General features: G+C 44.1%; 1 protein-coding gene across 4 annotated transcripts in view; it reads left to right on the top strand.

Annotated features, from left to right (window-relative positions):
• Nucleotides 1-13535: 13535 nt before the first annotated feature.
• LOC141110340 (uncharacterized) overlaps nt 13536-15506 on the top strand; it is a 113284-nt gene continuing 111313 nt past the window's right edge. The window contains exon 1 of one of the 4 annotated variants that reach the window (XM_073601642.1): nt 13536-13769. The gene's annotated coding sequence lies outside the window, so the exon portion shown is untranslated. The remainder of the gene's footprint in view (nt 13770-15506) is intronic. The other 3 variants (XM_073601640.1, XM_073601639.1, XM_073601641.1) reach the window with 3 other exon arrangements.

Raw genomic sequence — 15506 nt, 5'->3', positions numbered from 1 at the left:
ATATGAATCATTGGATTCCAGCATACCTATTGAATCCATCCAAAGGTAGAGACTGCCAGAAGATGACTGTAAACTTCAAATTCGAATTGTGTCAAAAGTTGGGTTCCAGCATACCCATTATATACATCCAAAGGTAGAGAATGCTGGAGCCCACATGTAAACTTCAAATAAGAATTGTTGGATTCCAGCATACCTATTGGATCCATTGAAAGGTAGAGAATGCCAATTCCCAACTGTACACTTAAAACATGGATTGTCATCTCAATGACTGGGTTCCAGCATACCCACTGGATCCATCTAAAGGTAGAGAGGGCTGAAACCAGACTGTAAACTTCAAATATGGATTGTCGGGTCAGTGCCTGGTTTCATCATACCCATCAGATCCATCCAAAGGTTGAGAATCCTGGAGCCCGAATTTAAACTTCAAATATGGATCGTTGGGTCAACAGTTGGGTTCCATCATATTCATTGGACCTATCCAGAGGTAGAGAATGCGGAAACCAAACTGTAAACTTTAAATATGAATCGTTGGCTCAACAGTTGGGTTCCAGCATACCGTTCAGATCCATCCAGAGATAGAGAATGCCAGAGCCCAACTGTGCACTTTAAATATGGATTGTCATCTCAACAACTGGGTTCCAGCATACCTATTGGATCCATCCAAAGGTAGAGACTGCTAGAAGCTGACTGCAAACTTCAAATATGAATCGTGTCAAAAGTTGGGTTCCAGCGTACCCATTAGATCCATTCAAAAAGGTAGAGAATGCTGGAGCCCACGTAAACTTCAGGCTGGGTTCACACTACTGTGAATTGGATGTGGGTTTCCCCGAATCCAATTTGCATGTCAGGAGATTGTGACTGGCTCTCTATGGAGCCCGTTCACACATCTCCAGAGCAACTCCGGTGCGAATTGCACAGGGGTCCAGTGCGTATTCTGGTCCATTTCAGGTCCAAATTAAGCCAAAAGTCAATTTCAGGTCCAAATTCAGCCAAAAATTCAGACTGAAACCGGACCTGAAACGGTGAACAGGGATGCACCGGACTGTAAACTTCAAGTTCGAATCGTGTCAAAAGTTGGGTTCCAGCATACCCATTAGATCCATCCAAAGGTAGAGAATGCTGGAGCCCACATGTAAACTTCAAATAAGAATCCTTGGATTCCAGCATACCTATTGGATCCATCGAAAGGTAGAGAATGCCAATTCCCAACTGTACACTTAAAACATGGATTGTCATCTCAATGACTGGGTTCCAGCATACTCACCAGATCCATCTAAAGGTAGAGAGTGCTGAAATCAGACTGTAAACTTCAAATATGGATTGTCGGGTCAGTGCCTGGTTTCATCATACCCATCAGATCCATCCAAAGGTAGAGAATCCTGGAGCCCGAATTTAAACTTCAAATATGGATCGTCGGGTCAACAGTTGGGTTCCACCATATTCATCGGACCTATCCAGAGGTAGAGAATGCGGAGACCAAACTGTAAACTTTAAATATAAATCGTTTGCCCAACAGTTGGGTTCCAGCATACCCTTTAGATCCATCCAGAGATAGAGAATGCCAGAGCCCAGCTGTGCACTTTAAATATGGATTGTCATCTCAACAACTGGGTTCCAGCATACCCATCAGATCCATCCAAAGGTAGAGAATGCTGGAGCCCAACTATCAACTTCAAGTATGGATAGTTGGCTTAACGGCTGGGTTCCAGCTCACCCATCGGACCCATCCAAAGGTAGAGAATGTGGGAGCCCAACTGTAAACCTAAAATGTGAATCAAAGGAAGGGGGTTTTGTTGGGGATTATAACGGTGCCACATATAAACAAGTACAGATGTTTCTTAAAAGGTATACATTTTAATACAAAGATACATAACAAGGAGATAGGGTACATAAAAGAAACAGCAGAGTTTTTAATAGTATCCAATTGATATAAGATGGTCATTGATGCATATCACGTCCCTACATGTTTCGCCAACATTGGCTTCCTCAAGGGATTGTATGGTCACCAGTGTGAACAATGGCTCTAGGATAATAACATAACCAAAAAATCAGTGATCAAATAACAAAGCATCTTATATCAATTGGATACTATGGCCAGTACCAGTTAAAAACTCTGCTGTTTCTTTTATGTAACCTATCTCCTTGTTATGTATCTTTGTAATAAAATGTATACCTTTTAAGAAATATCTGTACTTGTTTATATGTGGCACAGTTATAATCCCCAACAAAACCCCCTTCCTTTGACTTTCAATACAAGAGATGAGGTGCTGAATCACTTAAGGTCACTCAATCTACCCCCCTCTGAATTAAAATGTGAATCATTGACCCAACAGTTGGGCTCCAGCGTACCCTTCAGATCCAAGGTAGAGAGTGCCAGAGCCCAACTGTGCACTTTAAATATGGATTACCAGCTCAACTACCAGGTTCCAGCAAACTCAGTGGATCCATCCAAAGGTAGAGTATGCCAGAACCTGACTGTAAACTTCAAATATGAATTGCTGGGTCAAGAGTTGAGTTCCAGCATATCCATTAGATCCATCCAAAGGTAGGGAAAGCCAAAGCCAGAATGTAAACTTCAGTTATGGATTGTTGGGTCAACGGTTGAGTTCCAGCATACCAATTGGACTCATCCAAAGGTAGAGAATGTGGGAGCCCAACTGTAAAGTTTAAAATTGAATCGTTGGCTCAACAGTTGGCCCAGCTGTGCACTTTTAAATATGGATTGTCATCTCAATAACTGGGTTCCAGCATACCCATTTGATCCACCCAAGGATAAAGAATGTTAGAGCCCAAATGTGCACTTAAAATATAGATTGTAATCTCAATAACTAGGTTCCAGCATACCCACTGGATCCATCCAAAGGTAGAGAATACCAGAACCCAACTGTAAACTTTAAATATGAATCGTTGGCTCCACAGTTGGATTTCAGCATACTCCTCAGATTCATCTATAGGTAAAGAATGCCAGAGCCCAACTGTGCATTTATGACAAATTTGAACTGTCATCTGAACAACTGTGTTCCAGCATACCCATTGGATCCATCCAAAAAGGTAGAGAATGTCCAACTGTAAACATATAATATGGATCGGTTGGGTTACCCATGCACATGCACACCCATTAGATCTATCCAAAAGCAGTAAATATCAGAGCTTGACTGTAAACTTCAAATTATTTATTGATTCAAAGTCTTCAGCATTTAACAGAGATAAGATTGCTAACGCATTTTAACTAAAAAGCTAATGATTAAGGCTTTTAAGCTAAAACAGACAGTCAGCAGCAGTTACCAGAGACAAGACCACTAAAGTGTTTCATCTTGAAAGATTAATCATGAGCTAAGAGCTTTCCAGCCAAAAACGTGTTATGCCGCATACACACGAGCGGACTTTTCGACCGGACTGGAACGATAGTCTATCCGGCGGACTTTCGGTGGACTTTCCCAACGAACACACTTGCCTACACACGATCACACCAAAGTCCGACGGATTCGTACGTGATGACGTACGACCGGACTAAAATAAGGAAGTTGATCATCAGTAGCCAATAGCTGCCCTAGCATCGGTTTTCGTCCATCGGACTAGCATACAGACGAGCGGACTTTTTGATAGGAACTGGGTCTGGCGGAGTTCCGACGTAAAGATTTGAAACATGTTCCAGATCTAAAGTCTGTCAGATTTTCGACCGAAAAAGTCCGCTGCAGGTCCGATGAAGCCCACACACTGGTCCATCGGACCAGTCCAGTCAAAAAGTCCGCTCGTGTATATGCGGCATTAGTCTCTATGATTGCTGCAGACTTTTAACCAGTGCCATATGCTCTGGCATTCTCTACTTTTGAACAAACAAGTTTTCCTAAAGATGCTCCTGTTCGCTACTCATACTTGTTTTAAAACATTCTGGGCTTTATGTGGCTAAAAACCAGCTCAAGGCTGCAGTTACAGCCATGATTATATTGTCTTTTTTTTCAGCCAGCGGTTGGCTTTTCGATAAAAGTGATCCAGGCAGCTCTACAGTCGCTCAATCCCTTTTATAGTGGTAAGAACTGTGGTGGTTCCTGGGCCTCTCCCCTTTCTTCAGGGAGCCATAATAACTTAGGACAGTGGTTCTCAACCTTTCTAATGCCGTGACCCCTTGATAAAATTTCCCAAGTTGTGGGGACCCCTAACAGTAAAATTATTTTCGTAGCATTGGTTGCCAGCACCCAAGGCAAGACAAGTAATTTGCGCCCCTAACGCATGGACATTTAGTGCTCCCCGAGTCCCTTCTAGTCGTATAGTATTAAAACCTCTTATGGTACATTTTAGGATGTACCACTCTTTCTCTTTGTTCTCCTTTCTTTCCCTTTTATCTCTCTCTATCCTAATTTCTTGTTTTTTTTCCCCATCCCTCTCTCTAGCCATCTTTCTTGTTCTTTCACTTATTCTTTCTCTCCATTTTTCTTTGTTCCTCCCCCTCTTTTTCTCTCCCTTCCATGTATTCTCTATTTTTATTCCTTGGTGGGGAGTGGGGGGAATGGGATGAGTGGCATTGCTGGCGTGGAGTTGGGATGAGTGACAGTTCTGGTGTGGGGTGGGATCAGTGGCACTGCTGGGGGGAGTTCTGATCAAACAACTTAGGTGCTCTTGATCAAGGTCATTTGCTGATCTGAGAACTGTAGTGGGAACTTTTAATGGCAACTCTAATCACAGGTAGTGTTACTCACTCTGTCTCCAGCTTCACTGTGTCTCTAGCTCTGTGGTGTCTCGCAGCAGTGACATCTATGCCGAAATCAGGAGATAGGGTCTCCTCCAGCCCCTCCCACTTCACATTCCTCACCAGTCAGCTGACCTCTAGTCTCTGCCCCCCACCCATGCCATGACCTGAATGGGTGGCTGTGAAGAGGCTGAGTGGGCGGCCGCGGGCTCTAGGAACAGCCCAGCTGAGCGGCCACAGGCTCCAGAGAGGGCCCTGCTGGGCGGCTGCAAAAAGGCTGGGAGAGTGACGCGGGCTTCAGGAACAGCCCAGGATTTGGTGACCCCTGGCAAATCGTCAATCGACCCACGAGGGGGTCCCGACCCCCAGGTTGAGAACCACTGACTTAGGAGAACGGATGTTCCCAGACCCCCATACAATGAGTATAGCCATAAGAAATGGTCTTATATAGGTTTTGGGGCTGGGTCTCTGGGTCAGAGCTTTCACATGACTAAGTCCCCACACTCCAGTTCACAGAGGACAGGACCAATGTTCGGCAACTATCCAGCGCTACATCGGGAGAGAAACGGGAGAAAATCTTCATATTGGGAATTGGCAGCTATTTTACTTTGCCTGATAGGTAATGGAGTGGCAAGGAAGGAAAATAAGAATTAAGAAGTGAAAAGATTTAGTTTCCCTTAAAATTTTAGTAAAAATTTCATATAAAATTAGGGGGAATTGGGAAAAATGAAAAAATTTGAGTAAATGCAGAAGATGAACTTTTTTTGCTGCAGTGGCCTTTAAATGGCTCCCGAAGCCTACAGAAGCTCCCGTAAACTTCTCTCCAGGACCTATTCCTATGCCAGAAAACTGTCCACCATTAACCTCTTTTTTGAGTTTTTTTTGGAAAAATTAAAAAAAAAAGACAGTGAAAAAAATCTAATAAAACAAATTAAAGCAGCAGCAGCACACAACAAATACATAATATGAAAATCACAAATACAAAGAGCTGTAGATGAAACAAAAACCCCCTAATCAGCAGATGTTTAACCTTAAAATAACTTAAAGAGCAAAACTGAGAAGTTTCATGTCAGGGAAATGTTGTCAACAAACACATTTTTTCGGCAGTGCACATGTCTACTTTAAAGTAGTGCAGTGCTGAGTAGAAAAACATGTTCATGATCTTGAAGGGGGTAAAAAGTGGTCAATAATGGGGCCCCCAATAAGGGGGCTGCAGATTAATCTCCAAGGAATCCTTTTATTGGCTTGTAGGCTGGGCCCAGGCCTGGAGTACCCAATCAGGGAGAAGCCGCATACACGGCTCTTGATGTTTTAGTTGTTTTCCTTATTGTATATAGAATAGCAGTAATGAATGATCTCCCGAATGATGTGGGGACCCTATTTTATATTTTTTATTTTTTTATTTTTTATATTATTTGATATACTTACACAGTGGGGGGTGGAGAACTTTTGGGGGGGTGGCGAACAAACACCCCCCCGGGCTGGCGGTGGCGCGGCACTACCACCCCACCGGAGACACAGCACTAGCTGCCTTACCCCATCTAGGTAGCGAGATGCGGACAGCGGCTCTAGTGTCCCCTCCAGCACGGTGAGCGGGCCCCATCTAGGTGGCAAGATGCAGGCAGCCGCTCTGGTGTCCCCTCCTGCTTAGTGACTGGGCCCCATCTAGGTGGCGAGATGAGGGCAGCGGCTCCAGTGTACCCTCCAGTACGGTGAGCAGGCCCCATCTAGGTGGCAAGATGCGGGCAGCCGCTCCGGTGTCCCCTCCAGCACGGTGAGCGGGCTCCATCTAGGCGGCGAGATGAGGGCAGCGGTTCCAGTGTCCCCTCCATCAGGGCGGCTGGGCCCCATCTAGGTGGCGAGGTGCGAGCAGCAGCTCCGGTGTCCGCTTCTTCAGTGGCTTCCGCCATGCGTCTCCACTCTCTTCCTCCTAAGCACTGGGCGTCAAATAGGATTGCCTGGCGTTTTGGCCAATCCGGAAACAGGTCTCATGACCCGCTTCCTGATTGGCGGGGAGGAGATTTAGTGTGAAAATAGCAAATACGCATTCGCTATCTCACACAACTGGGTGGGCTTCGGGCGCAGTACTCTGCGCCCACGAGCTCACCCTTTTTTGAAGCCTATTAGAGCCTCTGGCTCTAATCATGTGCTTAAAAAACTCCCCATTCTAATTCATGGTCCGGCACCCTGTATGTAGATCAGGGGGGCTGGACAAATGGATGGGGGGGGGCGGCACCTGTGCACCCCTAATGGACAGGCTGCCACTGGTCTTACAACAGCTTAACATCTGCTTTGTATTATTATACATTATACAAATATATTATGTATTGGTAGCACTCTTCTAAAGTGGTATTGGCTGTTAGGTAAATGTATTTAGTTCCTCTGTAATCAGTGGAGCAGGGGTTGATTGATTGATTGATTAGGTCTGCTCAGTGTCTCACAGGCTGCTACTCTGATCTTCTCCCTGAATTCTAGAGGATTCTATAATTATAGCAGGAGGAGGAACAGAGTGTGCAGCCTGAATATTTATGGCACTCCAGCCATTCCCTGAGGGAGGTGTGCCCAGAAGGTGAGGGAAGAGCCCATAAATAGCCAGAGGCCTGAGGCAGGAGGAGCAGAGTTCCTGGGTCCAGCCCTGCTGGATGACCCCCGTACAGGGGCCCTGGGGCAGGATTTCTGAAAAATGTCCAGCTGTCATATGTTGGTGTGTGCAGGGGTGGACTGACCATTCAGCCACTCGGGCACTGCCCAAGGGCCCCGGGCCACTAGGGGGCCCCATCAGGGTTGCCAGCCTCAGTAAAACCATGGACAGTATGTAAAAATCTGTGTTTTTTTTACATCTGTCTCTGAAATGTCCCTTACCGACATCCTTTTGGTCTAAAAATCTCGAGATTATAGCTGCCCCACCTCTCCAGTACCTTCTCAACCAATAGAAACATGTCTGTGTATACTGTGTGTACATGTATGTGGATACTGTGTGATTGTATACTGTGTGTGTGTATACTGTGTGGCCCCATAATCTCTAATTGCTTGGGGGCCCCATAATCTCCTATTGCCCTGGGGCCCCATGAGTTGTCAGTCCGCCCCTGGGTGTGTGTGTGTCTTCCTCACTGGAGAGTGCCCAGTAGATATCGGAAGGAGACAACTGATAACCCTGTGGCTGTGTGAGTAACCGACCCCAGTGCTGGAAGTTAATAACTGTGTAAAGCTTTATTCTGGGCCAGCACTAGAGGTTCTGTGGCACATTCCTGTCAGGGCTGGGCTCAGCCCTTCCTTCTCAGAGCTGGCTGCTCAGCTGTCGGCTAATTGTCAGCGCCTATCTCTCCACAGTTACTCAGCTGTTGATGATATCCTGCTCGTCAGTCCTGCCTACTTAGGCCGTCCAGCCCAGTGGATCTCTGCCTTCGCCTTGGTCAACATCACAGAAACTCTCTCCTGCGATCCTGTTCAAGACTGGCTTTGCTGTCATCCCTTCTGGCTCCAGATCCTGCTTGCTGTTCCACTACATTGATCCCTGACTTCTGGCTTGGCTGACTATCCTTTCCGGTTACTGAACTCTGGCTATGTTTTGACTACGTTTGTTCTTTTTTACTTTTATTATTAAACAAGTGTGATTTAACTGTATTTCTGTCTCGGCCTGATTTCATGGTTTCTGACAGTTCCTTTGTGTAGCTCAGCAAGCTAGCCATTTCAGCTCCGGAAGGTTTTACCCCCTTCATGACCAGGAATTTGTTTGCTATTCGGCACTGCACTACTTTCATTTCATAATCATTCATTGTGTGATTATGACACGCTGTACTCAAATGAAATTTATATCATTTTTTTCCCACAAATAGAGCTTTCTTTTGGTTGTATTTGATCACCTCTGTTTTTTTTTTTTGCTCTATTAATTAAAAAAGAAGCATACATTTTGAAAAAATTACTTTCTGTCATAAAACAAATCCAATAAAAAATGTTTTAAAAATTAATGATTTCTTTATACATTTGGGCCAATATGTATTCTGCTACATGTTTTTGGTAAAAAAATAGCAATAAATGTATATTGATTGGTTTGCGCAAAAGTTATCGCGTGTATAAACTATAGTATATATATATATGAAGGCTTAGGCCGAAACGCGTCAGCATTTTGGATGATGTTACTGCTATAATGCTACAATTTTCTATGGAGAAGCTGTCGAGTTGCCGGCTTGCACTTTTTATGGATTCTCTGGCTGGGAAGGGGTTAACATCTAAGATGAGCAAAAGTTAAATATGTGCCTAACTATGTTTACTATGTGTAATGGGTGCTGCTTTTACTAAGGGATGTGGCGGTTTTTATTCACTAAAATGACACATCGCCGATGTCAGAAGACAGCTGTGTGTTGTTTACATACACAAAGCTCTTTCCTGTCACTCGCTCCAACGATCGACGGGTCTCAGCCTTCAATCATTGGGGGGGAACCAGTGATTGGCATGTGCTGGGGCCAGTGACAGCACAGCCGGGCGGGGACGCTCCTTACCCAGAAATGCAGAATATATATACATATATATATATATATATATATATATATATATATATATATATATATATACGTGATTCTGCGCAGCCGGTCCACACTGTAGCAGTAAAACTACAGCACGCAGTAGGCAAGTGGCTAGAGAAGAGTACTCAAAGTGTTCATTTCTTCATTTCAGGGTTATCCCATGCTCCCTCAACCCGTCCAAGTTCTACAGTATATTACCAAAAGTATTGGGATGCCTGCCTTTACACACACACATGAACTTTAACGGCATCCCAGTCTTAGTTCGTAGGGTTCAATATTGAGTTGGCCCACCCTTTGCAGCTATAACAGCTTCAACTCTTCTGGGAAGGCCATCCACAAGGTTTAGGAGTGTGTCTATGGGAATGTTTGACCATTCTTCCAGAAGCACATTTGGGGTAATTTGTGTTACTAAGCAATTGAACAGGTGTACCTAATAAAGTGGCCGGTGGGTGTATATAACAATGTAACTATGTCTTGTGAATTCTGTGCAACAGAGGGTAAAATTAATGATATTTCTGTCCAGGTTGAACGTTTTTCATTCATCCAGAATTGAATTAATCAGGAAAATACAGCATTATGATCACTAGGTGGAGCTGAAAATCATAGGCTCCACTCACTCTTCTGTGACTTGTCATGGGACTGTAGACACTAAAGTCATGAATGTGAATGAGGCCCAAGCAATTTTTATTCTTTGTTTTATGGGAAGAAATTTTGTATCGATAAATGTTAAATTTGTGTAGCTTTGGATGTATCTTTTAGTTCTGCGGTATTTTAAAGCCCTTTGATAAATGATATTGTTACTTCTTAACAAATAACAACCCCCCACCCTCCCCACAATCGGAACCTCGCCACCTATAGGAGGGGAGAACAGCGCTTCTCAGAAGTGTTTTTGCTCTCTATTGACGTTCATTTTTGGCTGATGATGGTAATCAAAATATCTGAATCGTTATTTTCCATCAGGCTGGTGGAATCATGAATACTTTTCTCTGTATTTGGTGATAAGTGACACATTTCTCATAAGAAAAGTACCTGAAAAGCCTTCACAAACATTTCAGAGGATCAAAACACAGAGACCACAATACAACCCACACACACATCACAATACAGGATGCCTTCCTTACAGCTTAAAGTGGAAATATTGAGAGGAAAATACAAGACCCGCCATTGATGAGTTGAAGGTCTGGGTAAGTTGCTGAGCCGGCATGGAACCCGTGAAGGGTCAAGTCACTTGATGCTCATATACTTGTTCTGTATATAGTGAAAATGATGGCGCCAAAATGAGTGTAGATTACATATTGCCCCAATGATAGCAGTCTTGGTAGTTCCAGGAAATCCCAATTATCATGGAAGATAACCAAAGCTAAGGCGGCCCAAATCCATGGTAATGGAAGATAAACAAAATTTTGGCTGGCCAAATCAATGGTGTTTGAAGATAACCAAAGCTTAGCCTGGCCAAATCCATGGTGATGGAAGATAAACAAAATTTTGGCTGGCCAAATCCATGGTGTTTGAAGATAACCAAAGCTTAGCCTGGCCAAATCCATGGTGATGGAAGATAACAAAAATTTAGCCTGGCCAAATCCATGGTGATGAAATATAACCAAAGCTTAGGCTGGCCAAATCCATGGTGATGGAAGATTACCAAAGCTCAGGCTGGCCAAATCCATGGTGAAGGAAGATTACCAAAGCTTAGGCTGGCCAAATCCATGGTGATGGAAGATAACCAAAGCTTAGGCTGGCCAAATCCATGGTGATGGAAGATAACCAAAGCTTACGCTGGCCAAATCTATGGTGATGGAAGATAACCAATGCTTAGGCTGGCCAAATCCATGGTGATGGCAGATAACCAAAGCTTAGGCTGGCCAAATCCATGGTGATGGAAGATTACCAAAGCTCAGGCTGTCCAAATCCATGGTGATGGAAGATAACCAAAGCTTAGGCTGGCCAAATCCATAGTGATGGAAGATAACCAAAGTTTAGGCCGGCCAATTCCATGGTTGGAAGATAACCAAAGTTTAGGCTACAAGGAAAATTGTATAATGTATGGCCAGCCTTAGTATGGCTGCTGCACCCAGGGGCCAGGACAAGAGGTGGGCACTGTGGTATATTGTGAGATGGGGGGGGCTACAAGGAGATTGGGGAGGGTGTATTTGTGTTGGGTGGGGGGAACTTGGGGGGCAGAAAGGGGTAAGAATTGTTCTAGAAGTTTTTGTTCTTGGAGGGTGGGAGGGGGGGTGCTAGGAAAGGTGATTTCTGTTGGGAGGGGGATAGGGAAGAGGATTTATGCTAGGAGGGGGGATTTGGGGTGTTTGTGCTAGAAGGGGTGATATGGTAGAGGGGGAGGGGATTTGAGATAGCAGGGGAATTTTTTTGGGGGGGATGTGCAAGTAGGGATGATTAGGGGTATTTGTGCTAGGAGTGGGCATTTGGTGTAGGTGGGGGGTGGGAAGGATGGACCTTGCTTTGTGCACTGGTGCGCAGTCATGTTGGAACAGGAAGGGGCCATCACCAAACTGTTCTCACAAAGTTGGGAGCATGAAATTGTCTAAAATGTCTTGGTATGCTGATGCCTTAAGAGTTCCCTTCACTGGAACAAAGGGGCCAAGCCCAACCCCTGAAGAAACAACCCCACGCCATAATCCCCCCCGCCACCAAATGATTTGGACCAGTGCACAAAGCAAGGTCCATAAAGACGTGGATGTGTGAGTTTGGGGTGGAGGAACTTGACTGGCCTGCACAGAGTCCTGACCTTAACCCAATAGAATGTCTTTGGGATGAATTAGAGTGAAGACTGTGAGCCAGGCCTTCTCGTCCAACATAAGTGCCTGACCTCACAAATGCGCTTCTGAAAGAATGGACAAACATTCCCATAGACACACTTCTAAACCTTGTGGACAGCCTTACCAGAAGAGTTGAAGCTGTTATAGCTGTAAAGGGTGGGCCAACTCAATATTGAACCCTATGGACTAAGACTGGGATGCCATTAAAGTTCACGTGCATGTAAAGGCAGGCGTCCCAATACTTTTGGTAATATAGTGTATGTTTAGTTTTGTGCAAGGCAAAAGCTGTAAAATCTCTACGAGGGACCGCAACATACAGGGATGTACAATGTAATACTGACATATAATCACACACATAGGTTGGACTTGATGGACTTGGTGTCTTTTTTCGACCTCACCTACTATGTAACTATGAAACTCTTGTGAGACTCTTTGAACTTTAACCACTTGCCGACCGCCGCACACCGATATACATCGGTACAATGGCAAAGGTGGGCACATGGGCGTTCATGTACGTCCCCTTTAAATGGCGGGGCTAGCGGGCGCTCGCCTGCCGCGTACAGCGTGACCGTGCCTCGATGTCCGCCGGTGTCCTGTGATCGTGTCACGGAGCCCCAGAACAGGGAAGTGCCTAGGTAAACAAGGCACTTCCCCATTCTGCCTTGTGACATGACAGAGATCACTGCTCCCTGTCATCGAGAGCAGTGATCGCTGTCATGTCCTAGTTAGCCCATCCCACTACAGTTAGAATCACTCCCTAGGACACACTTAACCCCTTGATCGCCCCCTAGTGGTTAACCGCTTCACTGCCAGTGTCATTTGCAGAGTAATCAGTGCATTTTTATAGCACTGATTGCTGTATAAATGGTCCCAAAATAGTGTCAAAAGTGTCCGATGTGTCCGCCATAATGTCGCAGTCCTGATAAAAATCGCAGATTGCCGCCATTACTAAAAAAAAAAAAATTAATAATAAAAAAGCCATAAAACTATACCCAATTTTGTAGACGCTATAACTTTTGCGCAATCCAATCAATATACGCTTATCGCGATTTTTTTTTTACCAAACATATGTAGAAGAATACATATCGGCTTAAACTGAGGAAAAAAATCGTTTTTTTTATATATTTTTTGGGGAATATTTATTACAGCAAAAAGTAAAAAATATTGCTTTTTTTTATTCAAAATTGTCGCTCTTTTTTGTTTATAGCACAAAAAAAATAAAAACCGCAGAGGTGATCAAATACAGTACCACCAAAACAAAGCTCTATTTGTGGGGAAAAAAGGACGTCAGTTTTGTTTGGGTGCAACGTCGCACGACCGCGCAATTGTCAGTTAAAGCGACGCAGTGCCGAGTTGCAAAAAAAGTGCTCTGGTCAGGAAGGGGGGTAAAATCTTCCGGGGCTGAAGCAGTTAATACTCTACCATTTGAAGCCAAATCTCTCACACCAGACAGGAATTGCACAGACAGCGATATAACATTGTCCTTGCTGGGTAGATCTCCCTTCACTTGAGTGCAACTCTCCCCAAGAGGGACGCGGACAGCAATAAAATTTCCAACCTTTCCACGCCCCCTCCAAAATGGCATAAAAACATTTTTTTTATTCACATGTATCCTGTATTTGTTTCATAACCACGTCCTGATCAAAGTACCAATCAGCACTCAGCGCTCAGACTTCCTCCCGAACAGAGAGACCCTGTATCTCATATCACAGTATAAGAAAACAAACCACAAGCCTTCCGAGTCGAAATACAACTTACCATACAGAATACAGCTACCAGGTAAGACTGAGAAACATCCACATATTTTTTTTTTTTTTATAAAACTTGACTTTTATTAAGGAAACTAGAAAGTTACATGTGTCAAAAGTCATACCGATTGTAAAAGAACTTACGAGGCAGTTACAACCTGAGATGGGAGAACACTGGTTAGGAAATCACTCTATATCAGTTTTTTTCAACCAGGGTGCCTTGACGTTTCTTCGGCAGTGCCTTCTGGCTTCTTAAATAGTGCCTTCAGGCTTCTTAAATAGTGCCTTCAGGTTTCTTATATAGTGCCTTCAGGCTTCTTAAATAGTGCCTTCAGGTTTCTTATATAGTGCCTTCAGGCTTCTTAAATAGTGCCTTCAGGCTTCTTAAATAGTGCCTTCAGGCTTCTTAAATAGTGCTTTTCAGGCTTCTTAAATAGTGCCTTCAGGCTTCTTAAATAGTGCCTTCAGGTTTCTTAAATAGTGCCTTCAGGTTTCTTATATAGTGCTTTCAGGCTTCTTAAATAGTGCCTTCAGGTTTCTTAAATTGTGCCTTCAGGCTTCTTAAATAGTGCTTTCAGGCTTCTTAAATAGTGCCTTCAGGCTTCTTAAATAGTGCTTTCAGGCTTCTTAAATAGTGCCTTCAGGCTTCTTAAATAGTGCTTTCAGGCTTCTTAAATAGTGCCTTCAGGTTTCTTAAATTGTGCCTTCAGATTTCTTAAATAGTGCCTTCAGGTTTCTTAAATAGTGCCTTCAGGTTACTTCAGGGGTGCCTTCAGGTTTCCTAAATAGTGCCTTCAGGTTTCTTAAATTGCGCCTTCGGGTTTCTTAAATAGTGCCTTCAGGTTTCTTAAATAGTGCCTTCAGGTTTCTTCAGGGGTGCCTTCAGGTTTCCTAAATAGTGCCTTCAGGTTTCTTCAGGGGTGCCCTGGCAAAATGCCTAAAATTTGCCCCAAATTTGTATACAAGCCGGTGGGTGGATGAAACCTGCCTTTTAGTTACACAAAGCCCCAGGTTTTCATGGTACACCATCGCAAACCTTTTAGCTGCCAACCTCCTAACGACCAATGACATCATCAGGAGGATGTCCGTTGCCTGCATATCATCCTTGATTGACCCTTCCTTGCTTCTCTCCATCAGCTTTGGGGTCTCATTAGCTGAGTGATGGAGGGAAAACTGAGGGACAGGAGAAACATTGGAATACTAGTCAGTACCAGGTTGCAAAAGTGTATTTGCTTTGGAGGATAAATCACCTCCAACCGCTTCAATACCGGCCACTTTCACCCCCCTTTCCTGCCCAGGCCAATTTTCAGCTTTCAGTGCTGTCTCACTTTGAATGACAATTGCGCCGTCATGAAACACTGTATCCAAACAACATTTTTATCATTTTTTTTGAGGCAGAAAGAGTTTTTTTTTATGGTATTTAATCACCACTGGGATTTTTTTATTTCTTGCTAAAAAATAAATAAATAATACCGAAAATTTTGAAAAAATATGTTTTTGTTATAAAATGTTATAAACAAGTATGGGCACTGATGGGCACTGATGAGGTGACACTGATGGGCACTGATGAGGCGACACTGATCAGCACTGATGAGGCGACACTGATGGGCACTGATGAGGTGGCACTAATATGCAGCACTCATGGGCACTGATGAGGCAGCACTGATGGGCACTGATGAGGTGGCACTAATATGCAGAACTGATGAACACTGATAGGCTGCACTGATGGCCACCGATGGCCACTGAAGAGATGGCACTGATGAGGGGG

Source organism: Aquarana catesbeiana, linkage group LG10, assembly GCF_042186555.1.
Source record: "Aquarana catesbeiana isolate 2022-GZ linkage group LG10, ASM4218655v1, whole genome shotgun sequence".
Lineage (NCBI taxonomy): Eukaryota > Metazoa > Chordata > Amphibia > Anura > Ranidae > Aquarana > Aquarana catesbeiana.
Note: the sequence above shows the minus strand (reverse complement) of the source record. Positions and strands in the feature narration are given on the sequence as shown.